Source organism: Pagrus major, chromosome 17 (genome assembly GCF_040436345.1).
Source record: "Pagrus major chromosome 17, Pma_NU_1.0".
Lineage (NCBI taxonomy): Eukaryota > Metazoa > Chordata > Actinopteri > Spariformes > Sparidae > Pagrus > Pagrus major.
The window spans coordinates 2,466,325-2,480,763 of record NC_133231.1 but is presented as its reverse complement, the minus strand read 5'-3'; the positions used below and the strand labels follow the sequence as shown (position 1 = coordinate 2,480,763).

Genomic DNA, 14,439 nt, shown 5'->3' with positions numbered 1-14,439 from the left:
TTAACTAAAGTCGGCCTGTAAAGATGGACTACTGAGTAGAACAGGCTCTGTGTTCGGTGTGACGACGTTTAATGTCCCTGACAATCTCCGTAGGCTCATTTAGACACTTGTTAGTAGCCAACGTTTGTAGGACACATAAGCGGTTTATAATTAAATTGTGGGACATTTAATGATGTATGTTATGTTGAAAAAAAAGGCATAAATATCTTACTGTGTGCAATTTAACCTGCTGAAACCTGCAGTTAACACTGTGAAGATATTTATCTTCATTTTGCAACCTAAGCGGAGCAGAGTGTTTTGCTGTTTGTAATCCCACAAACTCTCCCTTCACTTTTGCCCAGCAGCTGGGAAGCAAGACGTGGGAACTTCTTGGGGAGGAGCTGCAGTGTTTATTCATGGGTAAACTGTGAACACTGTGCTTTCAATTCCACCAATTTCCTCAGCTCATGCCCCGAGCGCATGGCAGACAGCTGCGCTCTGTAGCTCCTGTGCAATGAATAATAACAAAAGAGAATCAAAATGGAATATCCCCAATGAGGGAGAAAAAAAGTTTAAAAATGGCAATTCACCCGTTTAAGGTGGGTTATGTGCAGGACTGTTTGCAAAGATGGGAAACTGTGGAAATATGGACCAAACATTTTCTATATTACCTCCCTATATAACAGCATTGATGCACAGCTGTATGATTTACTCACAACTGTAAAATGCTATCATTTGAAAGATATTTTTTTGTCCGACAAGAAGCACCAGGTAACAGCAAACCACCAGATTTGAATATAACAATATTACACTCTCCGCCTTCAGTCTCTGTATGAGTGTAAGCTTTTACTCAACACAGACACAGCAGAGGTTCCTGTGTACTGCAGGATTAGTTCTGTGAGTTTCTGTAGCCTTACCCTGTTTAATTTCTTCAGGTGATGAGCTGTTTCTATTAACACTGTCAAAGCATGATGCATCACCAATCAGCGTGCTGCTTTCAGAGGAGGCAGGGAGTCGTAGCACTCCTCCACCGGGGTTGTTCCAGCTCAGGGTGAAGTTAATTTCCCCTTAAATGGCTTCGGAGTTAAGTAAACAACCTAATCTGCGTCACTGTCATGCTCACATTTTTGGATCTGTGGATTCTGATGCTTCATTTGAGTCTTGGCATCTCTACACTGAGAGATATATCCTACAAACCTGAGGCACCATTTTTGCCATGGTGGAGCGTGATTGAGATGCCTTCAGTCCTTTATTATATACTTATAGCTCTTAGCTGTCATGTTTGATATCATTGAAAACCCCCAGAAATAATTTCAAAGTATGTAGATGTAAACAACACATGGCTGTGCAATCTGTCATATATATTGTAACTGTTAGATTTGTATATGTAAACACAGCATGTTTTGAAAGATGCTCTTATAGCAGCGCAACTGAATTTAATTCCTCCTAATTATTTTGGTTCTGGAAGAACATGTTTAATGTAACCCACGTGACAAGGGTTACTACCAGCAAGACTAGAAACACAGTATGCTACAGACAGAGATATGTCTTTGTGAACAGATGTAGAGAAGGAGTTGTAAAGTATCACAGATGCTACAGCACAGAATAACATCATCCGCATATAACCCAGCATGCACATTCCAGGTCATTCTCACTCCGAACGGGTCAAATACAGCGGCCTGATCAGTGCCTTACTCCTTTGAAGTTTGATGCTCTAGGTACCCCTCTAGCGCCATGTACTTAGCTACCAAACTGAACAGAAATATTTTAATCCAAAGTATGATGTTTCCCTAAACCTAACCAAACCGTGACCATATGACAAAGTTAATAACAGTCCAAAAGTTTATTTTGAAAGTCTAATAGGACATTGTATATTACGTGTTATTAATAAATTGACCATGGAGTCTTTTCTTTGAAAGTTTAACAGGACATTGTATACTATGTATTATTGCTAACCTGACTACGGAGCCCTTCATGTCCAAAACTGACACTAGAGGGGTAGGTAGAGCTTCATAGTTTAAGGCCACTGACCAAGCTGCTGTATTTGACGAGTTGAGAGTGATAACGTGTTGCCCAGTTTTTGCCACTGAATTGTATCTTACATCAAGAACATATTTGTCAAAAAGGGATTTGCAAATGACCACATTCTATTTTGTTTTTGCTTTCCACACAGAGGTGTCGTACCATTTAATTACTGCTGTCTTGAGAGCTACACAGAGTAATTTGCCCTGATAAAAGCTGTAGAAGATTTTGAGTAAAAAAACAAAACAAAAGAACAATCATTTTAAACCATATATCAACAGTGATCAATTTCCACTGATCGCAGAACTCAAGGCGGTTTTGGCAGTGTAACACAGCAATTAGTGCTCATACCAGTTCCGCCAGAATAATTTAGGATTTCAGTCGTCTTTCTCCAGCCTTTGTCTGTTCCCAGTCCAGCTTGAGTGAAACAAGCCTGCATACAAATGAAAGATGGGCTCTATCAACCAGGGACTCAGGCTCATTAAAACACATCATTTTCATAGATGACACTTCATAACCTATGTGACTGCAATCACAAAATAACAGAAACAGAACAACTGCCCAATATTATAACGTTTTGAGTGATAGATGCATCATTTAGCTTAAATTAACTGAGCCATCTTAACAGATCCATCGCGGTCCTGCGACAAGAGCAGCATTTTGAATTTTATTGAAGAGCTAATTCATCTTTGACCTGTTTTTGTCAAAGGATATGAGCTTTAATTTACAACGATATTAAAAAAATCACATTGTAATGGCGGATACAAAGGCAGCAGCAGTGGATGTATTTATTTCAGAATTCTGTGGCACTTTTATATCACTTGATTTTTTCCAGCATGCAGACATTGTCTATCACCAGCACAACTAGCTCATAGCAAGACATTTATATACAGTATGTTTATGTTGTTTACAGTGTTGAAGGGGTTTATTGAAGGAATAAATCATAATGGTCTGTTGTTTTATTAGATAATTAGCTTTTTATTGTGCGAGTATTAATTCTCTATAGGGCCACAAAACAGTGTGAGTAAGAACACAGCCTGTGGTTGTGTTACGCTGTGGCAGGCTTGTGTGTGTGTGTGTGTATGTGTGTTTATCCCCTGAAGCTTTACCAGTATCTATGATTAACAATAACGCAGGCTCAACAGCATTAAAACCAAGTGGAGGATGAAGCCTTGTCTCAATCAGCCTTTTTCTGACCATATCTCTCTTTCTGTTGTTGACATATATTATACAGTAAGTCATGTTTATTCTCTGAGTACGTACATACAGTACATATTTCTATATGTACTCTACCAAGGTTATTACAGGGTGGGCAGGGCCACAGGTTTGGGAGACTGATTATAAGGGTCAGTGTTGCGAGGTATACATTAAGTATCGTTACAGTACAAGAATTTTTTATTTTTTTTAATCGGTAAAATAGCGTGACAAAAAAAGAGTGACATCGAAGATAAATCAGATTGATATAATGGACAGACAAACACATCATTGTGACCGCTTTATGTTACTCTGTCCCAAGGAGGTTATGTTTTCATCCGTGTCCATTTGTTGGTTGGTTTGTATAAGCAAAATTACACAAAAACAGCTTAACTGATTTCCACGAGACTTGATGGCTTGATGGCTAAAAATACCTGACTGCTAAAGTCAGGTATTTTTAGCAAACATTAACTTGTCTTGATTCCGGTGGGCACTATCTATCTGTCTGTCAGCAGCTATACTCCGCAAACCACCTCAGTACTGGATTGCCTGTCGTCGAACTGGCTGTAGTTGGTCTCAGAGTTCAGTCCCGACAGCAGCCGTGTTTACTTAGCGCCCTGTACAGTTAGCTGCTGTTTGTGGTTACTTTAGCAACAAGTAAAGCCATCTGTTCATCAGGAAACTCCTCAAATCACAGAGGGTTCAGGCAGAGCAGCCGGAGGACATTAGAGGGAAAACAAGAAAATATTGTCTCCAAAAAATATCATCCAGTTTCACACAAATCAGTGAATAAAGTTGTAAATTTGTTGTTTTGTACAGTAATCATTGAGGTCTGGCTCCCCAAAAAAACTACATATGATTTCATAAAAGAGTCCAGGAAGATATATTAGGTTACATTAAGAAGGGTGTGTGGGGCTGATGTGCAAGATGTTTGTGATAATAAATGTATTCTGGAACAGCGATGTCTAAGAATATAATGATAAAATAATATGGTAAAAGAATTAATGGACATTAATTCCTGATAACGGACACCTCTTCAGGCTTTATCTCTTATGGTCATTGGCTGGTTACTAGCATGTTCTGTTGACTGCCATCTATATGTGTTGGGGGGGCATTGCCTGGCCACTTCATTAGAGGAACATGACCCTATATCTGCCATAAATTATCTTAGCTGAGATCTCACAACCTTATCTTTCTGACCATATGGTAAGGTTCAAGCGTTTGCTTACATGCTAGGATGAACAGCAGAACTCATTGTTGTCTGCTTGGTGAATTCATTTGTAAATGTTTCAAACTCACCTGTGGGTGATCTGCAGTGTGGATCTGAATTCAGCAGATGTACAGCAATAGAATAATACAATCAAATATTAAGTAAGTAAGTTGGTTTTTGCACCTGGCAATACTTACGTGTGACAAGAAGAATGAAAGGTTCAGAATCCAGTTAACCATTTTGTAAACAAGGCGCCAATGAGATTGTAGTCTAGGGAACACACTGAAATCTCTGAGAAAACTCTGGCAAAATTTTATTGAAGAAAGAAAGATCAAATTAAAGCCCTGTGTGCCTGCTGCCGGGAGCAAAACTATGGACCACATCCATGAACAGTGTCCAACCCACCAGCTCTGCTGAGGCTACTGAGCCTCAACACAACTGTGCAGCCATTGATTTGGCTGTAGGACATAAATATATTCTCCTGCTGTCCAGTTCTTCTGTTTCTCTTTGTCCTGTCTCAGATATTCTTTTACTCTAATTTTTCTCTTTGTCTTCATGTCTTTTCACCTGCATCATCTGTATTGCGGTGGTCAACTTTAACTGTAAGAAGACAAGGTGAGCATCTGACAGAGTAGAGCCAATACAACTTGCGTTGTGTTGTTGCACTTTAAGCGATGCCTGTGATGCATGCCTATAGCACATACATGCACAACCAATCACAAAGCAATACGGACGTAAGTATAAGCACTTTTCAGATATATACATAGCTTTTTACAGGTACACCTATACACACACACACACGCATGGCTCCCACTCAGCAACCGTGCTGACATTTTATGGTGTGCAATTATTGGCTGTGGGCATAGAGAGAAGTGGTAAATTGTCATAGACAAAGACATAGAAAGAAAACTGGAAAAGACCGAGGACAAAGCACGACCTTGTGCATGTCTGTAAACATGTGAATGTATAAGATTCATGACCCACACAGTAGGTTATATATACTGTACATATGAATTAACGTGGGTGTTCATAATAGGGAAATGTTTTTCTGGTTACAGTGCCAGAGATCATGTAGTCATTGAACACAGTCTGCACTCTTTCTGATGGCTATATCAACAGATTTACAGTAGAGCTGGCCAAGAGCTAAACAGAACATTTCTAAGGGCTGTCATTTGAGAAAAAATATAACTTAGACTGATGGACCTAATTCAAATTGCTTTTTGAGCCGACATTGTGTTGTAGAATGGCTTGCCTCGATTCTGGTGCTCAGTTCTTACTGTGCTGACAAGCCCACACCCCGAGTCCTCAGCCGTGGGACAGTTTTGTAGGGTTAATGTTTTGCTCCCTGATTTAAGCATTTAAGACAGCCTGTCTCTTGAGGTCGTGTGATGTTTTACCAGGATACCTATGTTTCCTGGGGGGATCCATGCCTTAAAACTAGGGTTGGTTAGTAGTTCTAAAGGCATTTTTTGTTATATTTGTAGGAAATCTCTTAACATCAACAGTAGTCAATAAATCAAATGCTCTGACAAACAGAAGAAAAAAAGTCCATTATATGTGGCTGTTCGGCTGAGTGCCGAAGTCACGCCCCTACCGGATGACCACATGGGACCTTTTTACAGGGCGATCAAATTTCTGATCCCAATTGAGTTGTGCCATGAATCACACATATGATGTTTGTTCATTTAAAAGATAATTTTCCAAGACAAATTAGTAGCAGTTTGTTGTAAATAAAGGGTTTGGTCTGTATGAAAAGATCGGACAGGCTACCTGTATGTCAACCTACGTACCTGCCTGCCTGCCCGTCTGTACTCAGCACTCGTTGCACATAACTGGAGTCTTCCGCAAGGCTACACAGATGTATTGCCAAAGCTATTAGCGAGCTAGCCGCACAAGGATGGCAGAGAAAGTGCAGCCAAAATTTCCCAATGCTAACATGCTACTCTGACAATGGTGAGTAGCCTACTCACAATAGCCATGTTAATTGCTGACATGCAATATAATAATGATTTCTTACATGTGAGTGAGACAAGAGGTAGTTTGGTATAATTAGCAATGACTGTATTACTCACCGTACACAGCCTCTGAGCCTGTTGTTCTGCAGCTTGCTAACTCAGTAGCACCAAGCCCACAGCCCCTGAGCCAAAGAACAAGTGAACAGCAGTGACAGACTTGCTCTGCCGCTAACCGAGTAGCACAAAGCACACAGCCCTTGAGCCCAAAGAAAAAGCCACTGCAGCGACAACACACTGATTCAGCGGGCACTAGAATTAGCAACACGCTCAGGTTTATGTTCATTAGTCGCAAACGGATATGTTTAACTCAGTGAATGTCTTTTTCAGCGTGTTCATGCACAACACTGTCAGTGTGTGAGTAGCATTTAATTGCTGCACCTGTAATTTATCTTATACTCCTGGAAACAATATGACAGTTAATATTAATTAAAGCTCCTGTTGGTAAGATAGTTGGAATCGTTTGCAACTCGTCAAATACTGACGCTTTCGGGGGGCGGCTGACACGACCTAAAATCCCAAAGCGTCAGTATTTGACGAGCCAGGAAACCCAAAGAGTCAGTATTGCTATCTTGCCAACAGGAGCTCTAATTTTCATCATCTTAAACGACAACACTATTTCTTTAAAAAGTCTGTTGTGCTTGAAAGTCGCTTTTGAATTAGACCAGATCGTTAAAGATAACATTTGTGTCCACGTTTGCTCAGAAGTCTGAATTTATTGATTAACTTCTCCAGTGGAGCTGCTCAGAGGTTGTCTTGAAAAGTTTTGAAATTAGCGTATGCTCAATAGGCCTTTCAGAAAGACATTTTGACATGTCACATTAGGAATAAAATAAATGATTGCTGAATGCCATTCAGTTGCTTCAGTTTCAGGGTCCTGCTATTGTGCTGGCTTAATGTCACATTGACATGACTGACTTGAATATAACAGAGCCATTGTAAACGAAATTTGTTCCACCTGTGCTTTGACTACAATGACATGTCAAAATGTCTGGTGGCTTTTCACTGAATAAATGGATGATAAAGCAAAAGAAGAACAACAGTCAATGCCAAACCAAGAGAAAGACTAAGTGAAAGAATGCGAGGTCTGATGCAGGCAAAACTACATTAGAACATGGGAAAGAGAGTGTGTGTTTATATAAGGCAGACAGATGGCACGGTAAACAGCTCATTGCTTCCCTTTACATTCTGACCTTGAAGAGTGTATCCATGTGTGATTGCTTGTGAGTGTATGTGAGTGTGTTTGTGTGTTCAAGGCGGATTGAAATGGAACGCTCTCCGTCGTCTTATTGGGTGAAATTGCTTCGTATTGAGAAAGATGATGGTTCCCTCACAATGCACACTCACCCACACACGCTGACGTTTGCATACGTGGGTGACGCACACGTGGGCGTGTGTGTATGAGTGTTCAAAACTCACACACACGCACATACACCCATACATGTAGTTGTATGCCAGTGTAAAGTTGCATATAGGAATGCAAAGGGTGACCGTTATTTTCGAACCCTCAAACCAGGACCCTTAATTCTATTGTGTTCTATTCTACTGTGCATTCATGAAAGCGCGCAGGTATGCCCTTAGGCATTTTCATCAGCACCGGGACAGTTATTTCAGCACTCAGCACACCTACTGAGCACACCTCTCAACACCACACCATGAACACACTAAGCTCAGGTTTTGGTTTATAAAAAACACTCCAGACAAACAAAGACATTAATTAGGTAGCTTAGCTCAGTCAGAAACATTCAACTACTCTGATGCTGTCTTATGTAGACACTATAACAACAGCTTGTTCTCAATCATAATGTGACAATGCAGCAGCCTGGACAGTGGCCTTACACTTTTAAGTTTGATGCTGTAAGTTCCCCTCTGGTGTCACTTCTTGAAGCACCGCAGCACTGCAGTACTATAAGAGCAAGCTACCTCACTACGTTTTTGACTGTAGAATCGATATGCAGTGCAGGTAGTGTGGCCGAGTGGTCTAAGGCGCTGGATTAAGGCTCCAGTCTCTCAGGAGGCGTGGGTTCAAATCCCACCACTGCCATTTGACAGTGTTAGTTGGCTGTTAACATGATGGCGTTGCACAATTCAAACATGTACAGGGCTCTTCCAAAGCCTTATTTTATGAAGAAGAGTGTATTATGCTGGCATAATATGCAATATTCATGCAAGTTTTGATTGAAACAGTTGCCACTGGCAAAAAAATCTCGGCACATATTTTTGTTACCACAACTTTTTAAGTCTTGAATGATCAACGTCGAGGTGGCTCCATGTTTCCCCCAGCCTCAAAATGTTTACATGCAGAGCAGAGTGGCGCAGCGGAAGCGTGCTGGGCCCATAACCCAGAGGTCAATGGATCGAAACCATCCTCTGCTAATTGTACATACTGTTTATTGGCAAGGCTCTATATGGAAAATAAAGAACTCATTGGCACAAATACCTCAGACAGAGGTATCTTCTCAGCATGCTCAACAGACTTTTGACCTTCCTTGTAGGTTCCTCATTCTTTCCAGTTGTGAATGTTTTCGCTCTATTTTTCTTGAAACATGTCCGTTTCCGTGCATATCTGCATACCTCACTATGTTTTTGACTGTAGAAACAATGTGCAACGCAGGTAGTGTGGCCGAGTGGTCTAAGGCGCTGGATTTAGGCTCCAGTCTCTCAGGAGGCGTGGGTTCAAATCCCACCACTGCCATTTGACAGTGTTATGATGGCATTACGCAGTTCAAACATGTACGGTGCTCTTCCAAAGCCTTAGTCTATGAAGAAGAGTGTATACTGCAACATCTATTTCCAGAAAGACATGGGCAGCTCCTTATGCTGGCAAGCGCTTCATGCCAGTTTTGATTCAAACAGTGGCCACTGGCAAAGAATCTCGGCACATTTTTTTGTTACCGCAACTTTTTACAAGTCTTGAATGATGAAGCTAGCTCGCTAAAAATAAGCTATATTCATAAATATTAGCAAATGTCATCTCACATTACATCAGCTGCAAGATAGCAAGCAACAACCAGCTCTGAGGGTGTTTGTGTCCATGTCTGTGTTCAATCTGAACAAAACTTTTTAATTTCCCCTCCATTCAGTAGTCAAATAAGATACATCTAGTGCATTACAATGGATTTCAGCACATCTGTGACTCGTTATTGTAGATAAACCTACCTTTTTTTTATCCAAAAAGTAGGGAAAAAAACAAAAAACTCCTTGACTCCTGGTGTTTATTCCTCTAGAAGCTTTGGGCTCCAGCTGTCTCCTCCAGAGCTCGCCAGCTCCAGCTGCTGTCTACTGGTTAAAGCTTACAGGGTTAATCCAAAACACCAGTGTCTGTCCCTCAACCCTGGTCTTTTAGTCTAATCAACCAGACAGCAAGCCATATTATTCGTCCAACACTTGCACTGAAAATTATCCAAAGGGTCAAGATCAGTGACTGGAATTAGATGAGATGAAGCAAAGTAGACAGCTCAAGGCTAGCTGTCGCTAAATGTGGCCACACCCCTATTTATGCCTGAATATAATTTAAACGAGTGTGTTGTCGTGAAGGGATAAATTAAGTATAGAGACCAAAACCTTTTTTGTACCAGGCTGTAAACATGTTTATTTCTGCTGTAAAGTTGGGCCTTTTATCATGGGCTCTTATGGGGATTGACACGCTTTTGGAGCCAGCCTCAAGTGGCCATTTGACAAACTGTTTTTGGCACTGTCAACATTGCATTCATTTCTCTATGCTTGGCTAAACACATCACAGAGCAGTGTTTGCACACACAACTTTGAGTTTAATCTTCTCATCTAACTTCAAGTAAAAGACAATAAAATAATTCCACACAATTTTAGAAGACAACACTATGACACAATGTATGCATGAGTCTTTTTCTGTACTTTATTGTAATGTAATGGATCTGCCGAATCTTCTTTTACTTTGTACACACTCGTAGATATCCTCAGTCAACAGAAGTACAAAAGCCTTATAATACTCCATCTTTGGAAAGAGAAGAAACCACAGCAATGAGCAGTTACCGTCAGAGATCGCCTTCCAGGTAGTCTTGCCGTCACATTTGTTAGAGTTTTAGTTTGAATTCGGTGACATCTGCATTCAAAGTTTGGATTATTACGTAGAAGAGACAATGTTTTTAATTTAATGTCAGGCTATCACATATGACACAGTTAGTAAAGACCTTGGGCACCAAGGAGGGGGAAATTAATGATTAGGGTAGTTTGAATTCATTTGCATATTGCCAGAGGCAAGGACAGCGTGGGGTGGATTTTTTTTAACATCAGCAGTCTTGTTTTTGGTGTACTGCATAATAGAAAGTACAGCTTGAATATGGAAGCCAGGTTCTGCTGTCCAAATGTTATCAATTCTAACAAGCAAAAACACCAGCTTCAGTGAATTTAATGAATTTTGTGTCTTTCTATTAGATGACACACAATGTTTCACCTTGTACTAGTGTCATTATATTGTATTTAAATCAAAGTGGTACAAAATGGTACAGAAAATAACTATTTATCCATACTGTGTTTTAAAGCTGCCCTGTGGAGTTTTCATGTTGAACAAACAGAAGTTATGTTTACACAGAGTTTATGTTTACTCACCAAAATGCATTATGTGTATCCCCTGTTGAATGCATTTCCTCCCATAAAAAACTGTTATTTGAACATCATAAAGCCAGCATTGTTGATATCTATGCTTACTGGCTTGCTCTTCTATCCTGCCTTTGATGAGCCATTGGTGCATATATTGGCATGTTACCACCATTAAGATGTCTGATTAATGCAGAAGTTTTATCTTCGTAATAGATTTTCATTTGTTTGGTTCTACAGATTTATTAGATGACATGCTCTGGTGCACAATGTTCTGTCTATGGTGGGGAAAACATCATATTATCATATCCCCAGGTTGTCAGGCCCAACAGAGGCCTGGAGCTGGCACACATGGTTGCTGGACTCATGCCAGATCCACAAGAATATATTCATTGGCTGAGACTAGCCCAAAGATGGCCTGTGTGCACCTACCTGGAGCTGATCCACTACCAACACTGGCATCTACCAAACCTACTCATATCTGGCAGCCAGATATGGACCATGGAAGGTTAATAATTGATGGAACACCAGTATGTGTGCTGACACTCAGCCATATCTCAGCTGGTTACCTAGATCATTACAAATCAAAGCCCCTCAATAATACCACATGTTTAAAGCCCAAAGGTGCAATACATGAGAACTAACAAAGAGGGGCAGTATATCAGCAGAATATCAGCAGGCTGTTTTTTAACTGTAACATTCTCATTCCCAACTCGTCAAATACAGTAGCTTGGTCAGTGGCCGAAGTCATGCCTCTTCTGGTTTCCCTCACGGGACCTTATTTTTGGAAAAGGTTTGTATGGTATGTGAATGGAGAGCGCCACATTTTTTTTTTTTTGATCCCATTAGATTTGTGCGATTATGTACACATATGTTTGTGAATTAGAAAGATAATTTTTCAACTTGAAAAAAGTCACAGTTTGTCGTAAAACGAATGAAACATAGGACTGTGAAAATACATAATTATAAAGGCTACACACCCAACAGTCACGTTGTCTCGTTGAACGGTCACCAAAACCAGTATCTTAAACCTTGTAGAGTCGGTTCCATATGTTAGCAGCTTACAAAGATGAACTCTCCTTTCACATAACTGCAGTTGTCAATTTTTTAGTGCCTTTTCTGTGCCGAGGCAGCTGCAATGTTGGTGTTTGATGATGAATAGCGACTTTATTGACTTGAAAATGTTTCGTTTTAATTGACAAACATCATATGTGCAATTCACACAACTTAAACAGGATAACACATTTGTCTCCCCCCATTGACTAGTGTACAATTATTTTTATTTTTTTTCCAAAATAAGGTCCCATGAGGTCCAGGTTTTTGAGGTTTATATACAGGGCAAAGCTCCAGACTGTGAGGGCCTCTCCAGCCAACTCTTCTTTATGCACATTTTCAATTTGTCCATGAAAAAGTGTGGAAATACCAGAAGTAATGTTACTTGGCTGAGGTGGAAAAGTTGGCGTGTCAATAAAAGCAACTCGTGACAAAGTGCAGTGTAGTAGACTTTTTATTTTCATTTACTTTTAATTTAAATGATGGAAAATTGCAGCAGACAAGAAAGTAAGGGGAAAGTAACCTTCCAGTTAATACATGAAACAATCATTAATGTCATATTTCCATCGTGTTTTCTACATTGTTTTCATCCGTCTGAGGTTTGACTGATGCTTTTTTTAAGTAGCACCTTGTTGTGCCATCTGAAATTATTTATTAGCCCCCGACTGGAGAACCATAGCCACTGACTTTTCATCTTGTCATGCCTGACTTGGAAACCCACATTAAGTAGCATTTTTGGGGAATTCTGTTCAAATTGGCACTGTCTGAATTCACCCTGTCAGTGCTTCCATGCTTGATGTTGTTTTGTTCACTTAGTAGGAACTGCAGGTGTTAGATGATAATATTTGAGATATCCACAGCAGACTTGAATCTAATTCTAAAACAGTACACTGTGCTTGAGAGAAAAGAACATACATAAACCATGCAGTACTGGAATATGCTTTCCAAACACTGCTGGAGTCCTCCCCTCATGCGATGCATTCACACATTAAAATTGTAACAGTGGGGAATCTAATGTAGCTGCCATTTATATTTTATTACACTGAGAACATTTGTTTATCATATTTCTCCATATTTATAAGGTTTCTCTTTAATTCCCAAGCAGCAACAAAGGGAGAGGGGTTACGTTCTTCAGCAGCCTTCATGTTTTTATGCTTATGTTTTACTTGATAGCAAAGACAACTTTGTGTGGCATTTCTGCAAACAGCAGTGCTTCTTTTAGATGTGTGCTTTAATGCAGTATAAAGGCTTCTGAAACTGCAGTAAGACTGTGTAAGGCAATCCTTCCTTCCATTCAGAGCGTTAATTGCATATCTTTTCAGTCGGATAAGTGTGTAAAACTGCACTTAGATGACTGAAAGCTGTATTCCTTTACCATTAGTTCAGGGACAAACTTAATTTGTCTGAGTTTACAGAATACTGTCTGATGCTTACAATTAGTGCTCCAAATCCTGTGGTTGATCTTAAATGTTCTTCAGTGTTTGCCCTGAATTGTTAATGTCATTCTCCACTGAGACAAGTTTTGTCTTTATGTATCGGCCTCGTTTCCCTGTTTCCTATTTTTTCACAAATCAAGTACATCATTGGTTTTCACAGAAATGGGCCTTTTTGCATGTGAGAATCACAAATTCACATGTGAATTGAATATGTGAAATATTAATTTTCACATATGAATTACATGCATTGATATGTGATTGTTTTATTTCACACGTGGATGTCCACGGGTGGAAATATGTTGTTGATGTTTCTGCATTTTTTTTTCAATTCTATTTATTTACCTTCCATCGTAATTATTCATATTATTTATAATTCATTAGTTATTAGGTTTAATTTTTTATTCACACATTTATTTCTCAGTTTACTTCTGTATGCTTTCCCCTTTGAACTTACCCCTATTTCTTCACACAAACTAGTTTATTTCTGTATTTTTCTGTATCCTTGTTTGGATCATTATGCAAATACATTAATTTATTCATGTGAGAATCCCAATTTCTCAACTGAATTAAAGGCATTTGGCTATTTTCACACGTGACATAACATTTGACGTGATAATTTCCTCATGTAAAATCAACATTTTCCCAGTGAATTACATGCATTCATATGTGATGTGTGGTTGTTTTTTTTCACAGGTGGATTCAAATTTTTAAATGTATAGACAAAGCTGTGGAGGACTGAAACTGCCAAAATCATAAATAAGTAAAGTAAAAATGTCACATTTGATAAATACATTATTGCCTACATTTATACTCAATATTAGTGTTGGTGCATTTAATGACATATTCATTTATTTATAGAGCCATTTATGTATTTTTTTTTTTTTTTTTACTTATGATTTTGGCAGTTTCAGTCCTCCATAAAGTCATTACAACATGACATCACATGGAATTGTGTTTT

The 14,439-nt window shown here is 39.4% G+C and overlaps 2 non-coding genes across 2 annotated transcripts; both read left to right on the top strand.

The window, feature by feature from the left end:
• The first annotated feature begins 8,379 nt into the window (after nt 1-8,379).
• On the top strand, nt 8,380-8,461 carry trnal-aag (transfer RNA leucine (anticodon AAG)). Its single transcript has one exon. It is a non-coding gene; the product is annotated as a tRNA-Leu (tRNA).
• A 569-nt stretch (nt 8,462-9,030) lies between these two features.
• On the top strand, nt 9,031-9,112 carry trnal-uag (transfer RNA leucine (anticodon UAG)). Its single transcript has one exon. It is a non-coding gene; the product is annotated as a tRNA-Leu (tRNA).
• Nucleotides 9,113-14,439: the final 5,327 nt, after the last annotated feature.